The following is an 8,467-nucleotide window of genomic DNA, read 5'->3' on the forward strand; positions in this document are numbered from 1 at the left end:
GAACCTGGATGCTCATATTGGCTCCTACATATTCTACGAAGATCTTTTATCGGTCAGACCGCATAACAACATACGTTGTTCCCTTTGTCATCGGTATGTTACTTGCCCGAGATTCGATCGTCGGTATCCAATACCTAGTTCAATCTCGTTACCGGCAAGTCTCTTTACTCGTTTCGTAATACATCATCCTGCAACGAACTCATTAGTTGCAATGCTTGCAAGGCTTCAGTGATGTGCATTACCGAGAGGGCCCAGAGATACCTCTCCGACAATCGGAGTGACAAATCCTAATCTCGAAATACGCCAACCCAACATGTACCTTTGGAGACACCTGTAGAGCTCCTTTATAATCACCCAATTATGTTGTGACGTTTGGTAGCACACAAAGTGTTCCTCCAGCAAACGGGAGTTGCATAATCTCATAGTCATAGGAACATGTATAAGTCATGAAGAAAGCAATAGCAACATACTAAACGATCGGGTGCTAAGCTAATGGAATGGGTCATGTCAATCAGATCATTCAACTAATGATGTGATCCCGTTAATCAAATGACAACTCTTTGTCCATGGTTAGGAAACATAACCATCTTTGATTAACGAGCTAGTCAAGTAGAGGCATACTAGTGACACTCTGTTTGTCTATGTATTCACACATGTATTATGTTTCCGATTAATACAATTCTAGCATGAATAATAAACTTTTATCATGATATAAGAAAATAAATAATAACGTTATTATTGCCTCTAGGGCATATTTCCTTCAGTCTCCCACTTGCACTAGAGTCAATAATCTAGATTATACTGTAATGATTCTAACACCCATGGAGCCTTGGTGCTGATCATGTTTTGCTCGTGGAAGAGGCTTAGCCAACAGGTCTGCTACATTCAGATCCGTATGTATCTTGCAAATCTCTATGTCTCCCACCTGGACTAGATCCCGGATGGAATTGAAGCGTCTTTTGATGTGCTTGGTTCTTTTGTGAAATCTGGATTCCTTCGCCAAGGCAATCGCACCAGTATTGTCACAAAAGATTTTCATTGGACCCGATGCACTAGGTATGACACCTAGATCGGATATGAATTCCTTCATCCAGACTCCTTCGTTTGCTGCTTCCGAAGCAGCTATGTACTCCACTTCACATGTAGATCCCGCCACGACGCTTTGTTTAGAACTGCACCAACTGACAGCTCCACCGTTTAATGTAAACACGTATCCGGTTTGCGATTTAAAATCGTCCGGATCAGTGTCAAAGCTTGCATCCACGTAACCGTTTACGATGAGCTCTTTGTCACCTCCATATACAAGAAACATATCCTTAGTCCTTTTAAGGTACTTCAGGATGTTCTTGACCGCTGTCCAGTGATCCACTCCTGGATTACTTTGGTACCTCCCTGCTAGACTTATAGCAAGGCACACATCATGTCTGGTACACAGCATTGCATACATGATAGAGCCTATGGCTGAAGCATAGGGAACATCTTTCATTTTCTCTCTATCTTCTGCAGTGGTCGGGCATTGAGTCTGACTCAACTTCACACCTTGTAACACAGGCAAGAACCCTTTCTTTGCTTGATCCATTTTGAACTTCTTCAAAACTTTGTCAAGGTATGTGCTTTGTGAAAGTCCAATTAAGCGTCTTGATCTATCTCTATAGATCTTAATGCCTAATATGTAAGAAGCTTCACCGTGGTCTTTCATTAAAAAACTCTTATTCAAGTATCCCTTTATGTTATCCAGAAATTCTATATCATTTCCAATCAGTAATATGTCATCCACATATAATATCAGAAATGCTACAGAGCTTTCACTCACTTTCTTGTAAATACAGGCTTCTCCGAAAGTCTGCATAAAACCAAATGCTTTGATCACACTATCAAAGCGTTTATTCCAACTCCGAGAGGCTTGCACCAGTCCATAAATGGATCGCTGGAGCTTGCACACTTTGTTAGCTCCCTTTGGATCGACAAAACCCTCTGGTTGCATCATATACAACTCTTCTTCCAGAAATCCATTCAGGAATGCAGTATTGACATCCATCTGCCAAATTTCATAATCATAAAATGCGGCAATTGCTAACATGATTCGGACAGACTTAAGCATCGCTATGGGTGAGAAGGTCTCATCATAGTCAATCCCTTGAACTTGCCGAAACCCTTTTGCGACAAGTCGAGCTTTGTAGACAGTAATATTACCGTCGGCGTCAGTCTTCTTCTTGTAGATCCATTTATTCTCAATTGCTTGCCGATCATTGGGCAAGTCAACCAAAGTGCACACTTTGTTCTCATACATGGATCCCATCTCAGATTTCATGGCTTCAAGCCATTTTGCGGAATCTGGGCTCACCATCGCTTCTTCATAGTTCATAGGTTCATCATGATCTAGTAGCATGACTTCCAGAACAGGATTACCGTACCACTCTGGCGCGGATCTCACTCTGGTTGATCTACGAGGTTCAGTAGTATCTTGTTCTGAAGTTTCATGATCATTATCATTAGCTTCCTCACTAATTGGTGTAGGTGTCACAGAAACAGTTTTCTGTGATGCACTACTTTCCAATAAGGGAGCAGGTACAGTTACCTCGTCAAGTTCTACTTTCCTCCCACTCACTTCTTTCGAGAGAAACTCCTTCTCCAGAAAGTTTCCGAACTTAGCAACAAAAGTCTTGCCTTCGGATCTGTGATAGAAGGTGTATCCAATAGTCTCCTTTGGATATCCTATGAAGACACATTTCTCCGATTTGGTTCGAGCTTATCAGGTTGAAGCTTTTTCACATAAGCATCGCAGCCCCAAACTTTCAGAAACGATAACTTTGGTTTCTTGCCAAACCATAGTTCATAAGGCGTCGTCTCAACGGATTTTGATGGTGCCCTATTTAACGTGAATGCGGCCGTCTCCAAAGCATAACCCCAAAACGATAGAGGTAAATCAGTAAGAGACATCATAGATCGCACCATATCTAGTAAAGTACGATTACGACGTTCGGACACACCATTACGCTGTGGTGTTCCGGGTGGCGTGAGTTGCGAAACTATTCCGCATTGTTTCAAATGTACACCAAACTCGTAACTCAAATATTCTCCTCCACGATCAGATCGTAGAAACTTTATTTTCTTGTTACGATGATTTTTCAACTTCACTCTGAAATTCTTTGAACTTTTCAAACGTTTCAGACTTATGTTTCATTAAGTAGATATACCCATATCTGCTTAAGTCATCTGTGAAGCTGAGAAAATAACGATATCCACCACGAGCCTCAATATTCATCGGACCACATACATCTGTATGTATGATTTCCAACAAATCTGTTGCTCTCTCCATAGTACCAGAGAACGGCGTTTTAGTCATCTTGCCCATGAGGCACGGTTCGCAAGTACCAAGTGATTCATAATCAAGTGGTTCCAAAAGTCCATCAGTATGGAGTTTCTTCATGCGCTTTACACCGATATGACCTAAACGCCAGTGCCACAAATAAGTTGCACTATCATTATCAACTCTGCATCTTTTGGCTTCAACATTATGAATATGTGTGTCACTACTATCGAGATTCAATAAGAATAGACCATTCTTCAAGGGTGCATGACCATAAAAGATATTACTCATATAAATAGAACAACCATTATTCTCTGATTTAAATGAATAACCGTCTCGCATCAAACAAGATCCAGATATAATGTCCATGCTTAACGCTGGCACCAAATAACAATTATTTAGGTCTAATATTAATCCCGAAGGTAGATGTAGAGGTAGCGTGCCGACCGCGATCATATCGACTTTGGAACCGTTTCCCACGCGCATCGTCACCTCGTCCTCAGCCAATCTTCGCTTAATCCGTAGTCCCTGTTTCGAGTTGCAAATATTAGCAACAGAACCAGTATCAAATACCCAGGTGCTACTGCGAGCATTAGTAAGGTACACATCAATAACATGTATATCACATATATCTTTGTTCATCTTGCCATCCTTCTTATCCGCCAAATACTTGGGGCAGTTTCGCTTCCAGTGACCAGTCTGCTTGCAGTAGAAGCACTCAGTTTCAGGCTTAGGTCTAGACTTGGGTTTCTTCTCTTGAGCAGCAAATTGCTTGCTGTTCTTCTTGAAGTTCCCCTTCTTCTTCCCTTTGCCCTTTTTCTTGAAACTAGTGGTCTTGTTGACCATCAACACTTGATGCTCCTTCTTGATTTCTACCTCCGCAGCTTTCAGCATTGCGAAGAGCTCGGGAATAGTCTTATTCATCCCTTGCATATTATAGTTCATCACGAAGCTCTTGTAGCTTGGTGGAAGTGATTGGAGAATTCTGTCAATGACGCTATCATCCGGAAGATTAACTCCCAGTTGAATCAAGTGATTACAATACCCAGACATCTTGAGTATATGCTCACTGACAGAACTATTCTCCTCCATCTTGCAGCTATAGAACTTATTGGAGACTTCATATCTCTCAATCCGGGCATTTGCTTGAAATATTAACTTCAACTCCTGGAACATCTCATATGCCCCATGACGTTTAAAACGTCGTTGAAGTCCCGGTTCTAAGCCGTAAAGCATGGCACATTGAACTATCGAGTAGTCATTAGCTTTGCTCTGCCAGACGTTCATAACATCTGGTGTTGCTCCAGCAGCAGGCCTGGCACCCAGCGGTGCTTCCAGGACGTAATTCTTCTGTGCAGCAATGAGGATAATCCTCAAGTTACGGACCCAGTCCGTGTAATTGCTACCATCATCTTTCAACTTTGCTTTCTCAAGGAACGCATTAAAATTCAACGGAACAACAGCACGGGCCATCTATCTACAATCAAACATACATAAGCAAGATACTATCAGGTACTAAGTTCATGATAAATTTAGGTTCAATTAATCATATCACTTAAAGAACTCCCACTTAGATAGACATCCCTCTAATCCTCTAAGTGATTACGTGATCCAAGTCAACTAAACCATGTCCGATCATCACATGAGATGGAGTAGTTTTCGTTGGTGAACATCACTATGTTGATCATATCTACTATATGATTCACGCTCGACCTTTCGGTCTCCGTGTTCCGAGGCCATATCTGTATATGCTTGGCTCGTCAAGTATAACCTGAGTATTCCGCGTGTGCAACTGTTTTGCACCCGTTATATTTGAACGTAGAGCCTATCACACCCGATCATCACGTGGTGTCTCAGCACGAAGAACTTTCGCAATGGTGCATACTCAGGGAGAACACTTCTTGATAATTAGTGAGAGATCATCTTATAATGCTACCATCAATCAAAGCAAGATAAGATGCATAAAAGATAAACATCACATGCAATCAATATAAGTGATATGATATGGCCATCATCATCTTGTGCTTGTGATCTCCATCTCCGAAGCATCGTCGTGATCACCATCGTCACCGGCGCGACACCTTAATCTCCATCGTAGCATCGTTGTCGTCTCGCCAATCTCATGCTTCCACGACTATCGCTACCGCTTAGTGATAAAGTAAAGCATTACAGCGCGAGCATTGCATACAATAAAGCGACAACCATATGGCTCCTGCCAGTTGCCGATAACTCGGTTACAAAACATGATCATCTCATACAATAAAATTTAGCATCATGTCTTGACCATATCACATCACAACATGCCCTGCAAAAACAAGTTAGACGTCCTCTACTTTGTTGTTGCAAGTTTTACGTGGCTGCTACGGGCTTAAGCAAGAACCAATCTTACCTACGCATCAAAACCACAACGATAGTTTGTCAAGCTGGTGCTATTTTAACCTTCGCAAGGACCGGGCATAGCCACACTCGGTTCAACTAAAGTTGGAGAAACTGTCACCTGCTAGCCACCTTTGTGCAAAGCACGTCGGGAGAACCGGTCTCGCGTAAGCGTACGCGTAATGTCGGTCCGGGCCGCTTCGTCCAACAATACCGCCGAACCAAAGTATGACATGCTGGTAAGCAGTATGACTTATATCGTCCACAACTCACTTGTGTTCTACTCGTGCATATAACATCAACACATAAAACCTAGGCTCTGATACCACTGTTGGGTTTCGTAGTAATTTCAAAATTTTCCTACGCACACGCAAGATCATGGTGATGCATAGCAACGAGAGGGGGAGAGTGTGATCTACGTACCCTTGTAGATCGACAACGGAAGCGTTAACTTGGTTGATGTAGTCGTACGTCTTCACGGCCCGACCGATCAAGCACCGAAACTACGACACCTTCGAGTTCTAGCACACGTTCAGCTCGAGGACGATCCCCGGACTTCGATCCAGCAAAGTGTCGGGGAAGCTTTCCGTCAGCACGACGGCGTGGTGACGATCTTGATGTTCTACTGTCGCAGGGCTTCGCCTAAGCACCGCTACAATATTATCGAGGACTATGGTGGAAGGGGGCACCGCACACGGCTAAGAATATGATCACGTGGATCAACTTGTGTCTCTAGGGGTGCCCCTTGCCTCCGTATATAAAGGCTCAAAGGGGGGGTCGGCCGGCCAAGAGGAGGCGCGCCAGGAGGAGTCCTACTCCCTCCGGGAGTAGGACTCCCTCCTCTTTCCTAGTTGGAATAGGATTCGCGGAGGGGGAAAAGAGGAGAGAGAGAGGAGGAAGGGGGGCTGGCCACCTCTCCTCTTTTCCACTAAGGTCCACTAAGCCCATATACCTCCCGGGGGTTTCCGGTAACCTCCCGGTACTCCCGTAAAATCCCGATTTCATCCGGAACACTTCCGATATCCAAACATAGGCTTCCAATATATCAATCTTTATGTCTCGACCATTTCGAGACTCCTCTTCATGTCCGTGATCACATCCGGGACTCCGAACAAACTTCGGTACATCAAAATGCATAAACTCATAATATAACTGTCATCGTAACCTTAAGCGTGCGGACCCTACGGGTTCGAGAACAATGTAGACATGACCGAGACACGTCTCCGGTCAATAACCAATAGAGGAACCTAGATGCTCATATTGGCTCCTACATATTCTACAAAGATCTTTTATCGGTCAGACCGCATAACAACATACGTTGTTCCCTTTGTCATCGGTATGTTACTTGCCCGAGATTCGATCGTCGGTATCCAATACCTAGTTCAATCTCGTTACCGGCAAGTCTCTTTACTCGTTCCGTAATACATCATCCCGCAACTAACTCATTAGTTGCAATGCTTGCAAGGCTTCGGTGATGTGCATTACCGAGAGGGCCCAGAGATACCTCTCCGACAATCGGAGTGACAAATCCTAATCTCGAAATACGCCAACCCAACATGTACCTTTGGAGACACCTGTAGAGCTCCTTTATAATCACCCAGTTACGTTGTGACGTTTGGTAGCACACAAAGTGTTCCTCCAGCAAACGGGAGTTGCATAATCTCATAGTCATAGGAACATGTATAAGTCATGAAGAAAGCAATAGCAACATACTAAACGATCGGGTGCTAAGCTAATGGAATGGGTCATGTCAATCAGATCATTCAACTAATGATGTGATCCCGTTAATCAAATGACAACTCTTTATCCATGGTTAGGAAACATAACCATCTTTGATTAACGAGCTAGTCAAGTAGAGGCATACTAGTGACACTCTGTTTGTCTATGTATTCACACATGTATTATGTTTTCGGTTAATACAATTCTAGCATGAATAATAAACTTTTATCATGATATAAGGAAATAAATAATAACTTTATTATTGCCTCTAGGGCATATTTCCTTCAGTTCATTCTATGATTTGATTTTGTTCAGAGGTCAAATTTGTCAAATTTGCCGCACGAGGATGGCAAGGGGCTGGTCTTCTGAGTCAGCCTCAAAGGGTGCTTGAATTCAAGGGACTTATTTTAGTCTGACTAAAATTAGTCTCTTTAAGAGGCTAAAGTTCCAAGCACCCCTGACTAAAGAGAGGGTAAAACTAGTCTTGAGACTAAATTTTTTTTAGTCAAGGGTACCCCTACTAAAATGTGGATTAGTCCTCTCTCTTCTCATTTAACTCCTCTCCTTTAACACATGCTAGTTTTGGATTGGATGGTTTGAAGGATAATAAATGCTCATTAACTTGATTTTAGTCTCTTTAGTATTTGGATCCAAGCATGGAAGAGGCTAGCAAGTTTTAGTCCCACTACTTTTAGTCATGGGACTAAAACGTATCCAAGCATCCTCTCACTCTTTTTCTTTCTTTCTTAGATCATCTCCAACAACCGCGCAACGCGCCGCGCGCTAAAAGTCATGATACAATGCCGGGTTAGCCTTTTCTTTGCGCGCGGCGGTGCGCTGGCTCCAGCTGCCGCCGCAAATTAAAGCGCGCCCACGCCGCTCCAGCAGGCGCGCTATATTTCAATTTTTTCTACTATGATTCAATACATATTTGGTTTCGTAGATAATACTCCTACTACTACTCGTCCGACTCGGACTCTGTCTCAGTGATGTCCTCCTCTGACGTCAGAGCGTAGGCGTCAAGGAACCGCTCGCCGCCGGAGTTCTAGGAGGACGCATCTC

This window comes from Triticum urartu, chromosome 5A (assembly GCF_056163025.1).
Source record: "Triticum urartu cultivar PI428250 chromosome 5A, HENAU_Tu73, whole genome shotgun sequence".
Lineage (NCBI taxonomy): Eukaryota > Viridiplantae > Streptophyta > Magnoliopsida > Poales > Poaceae > Triticum > Triticum urartu.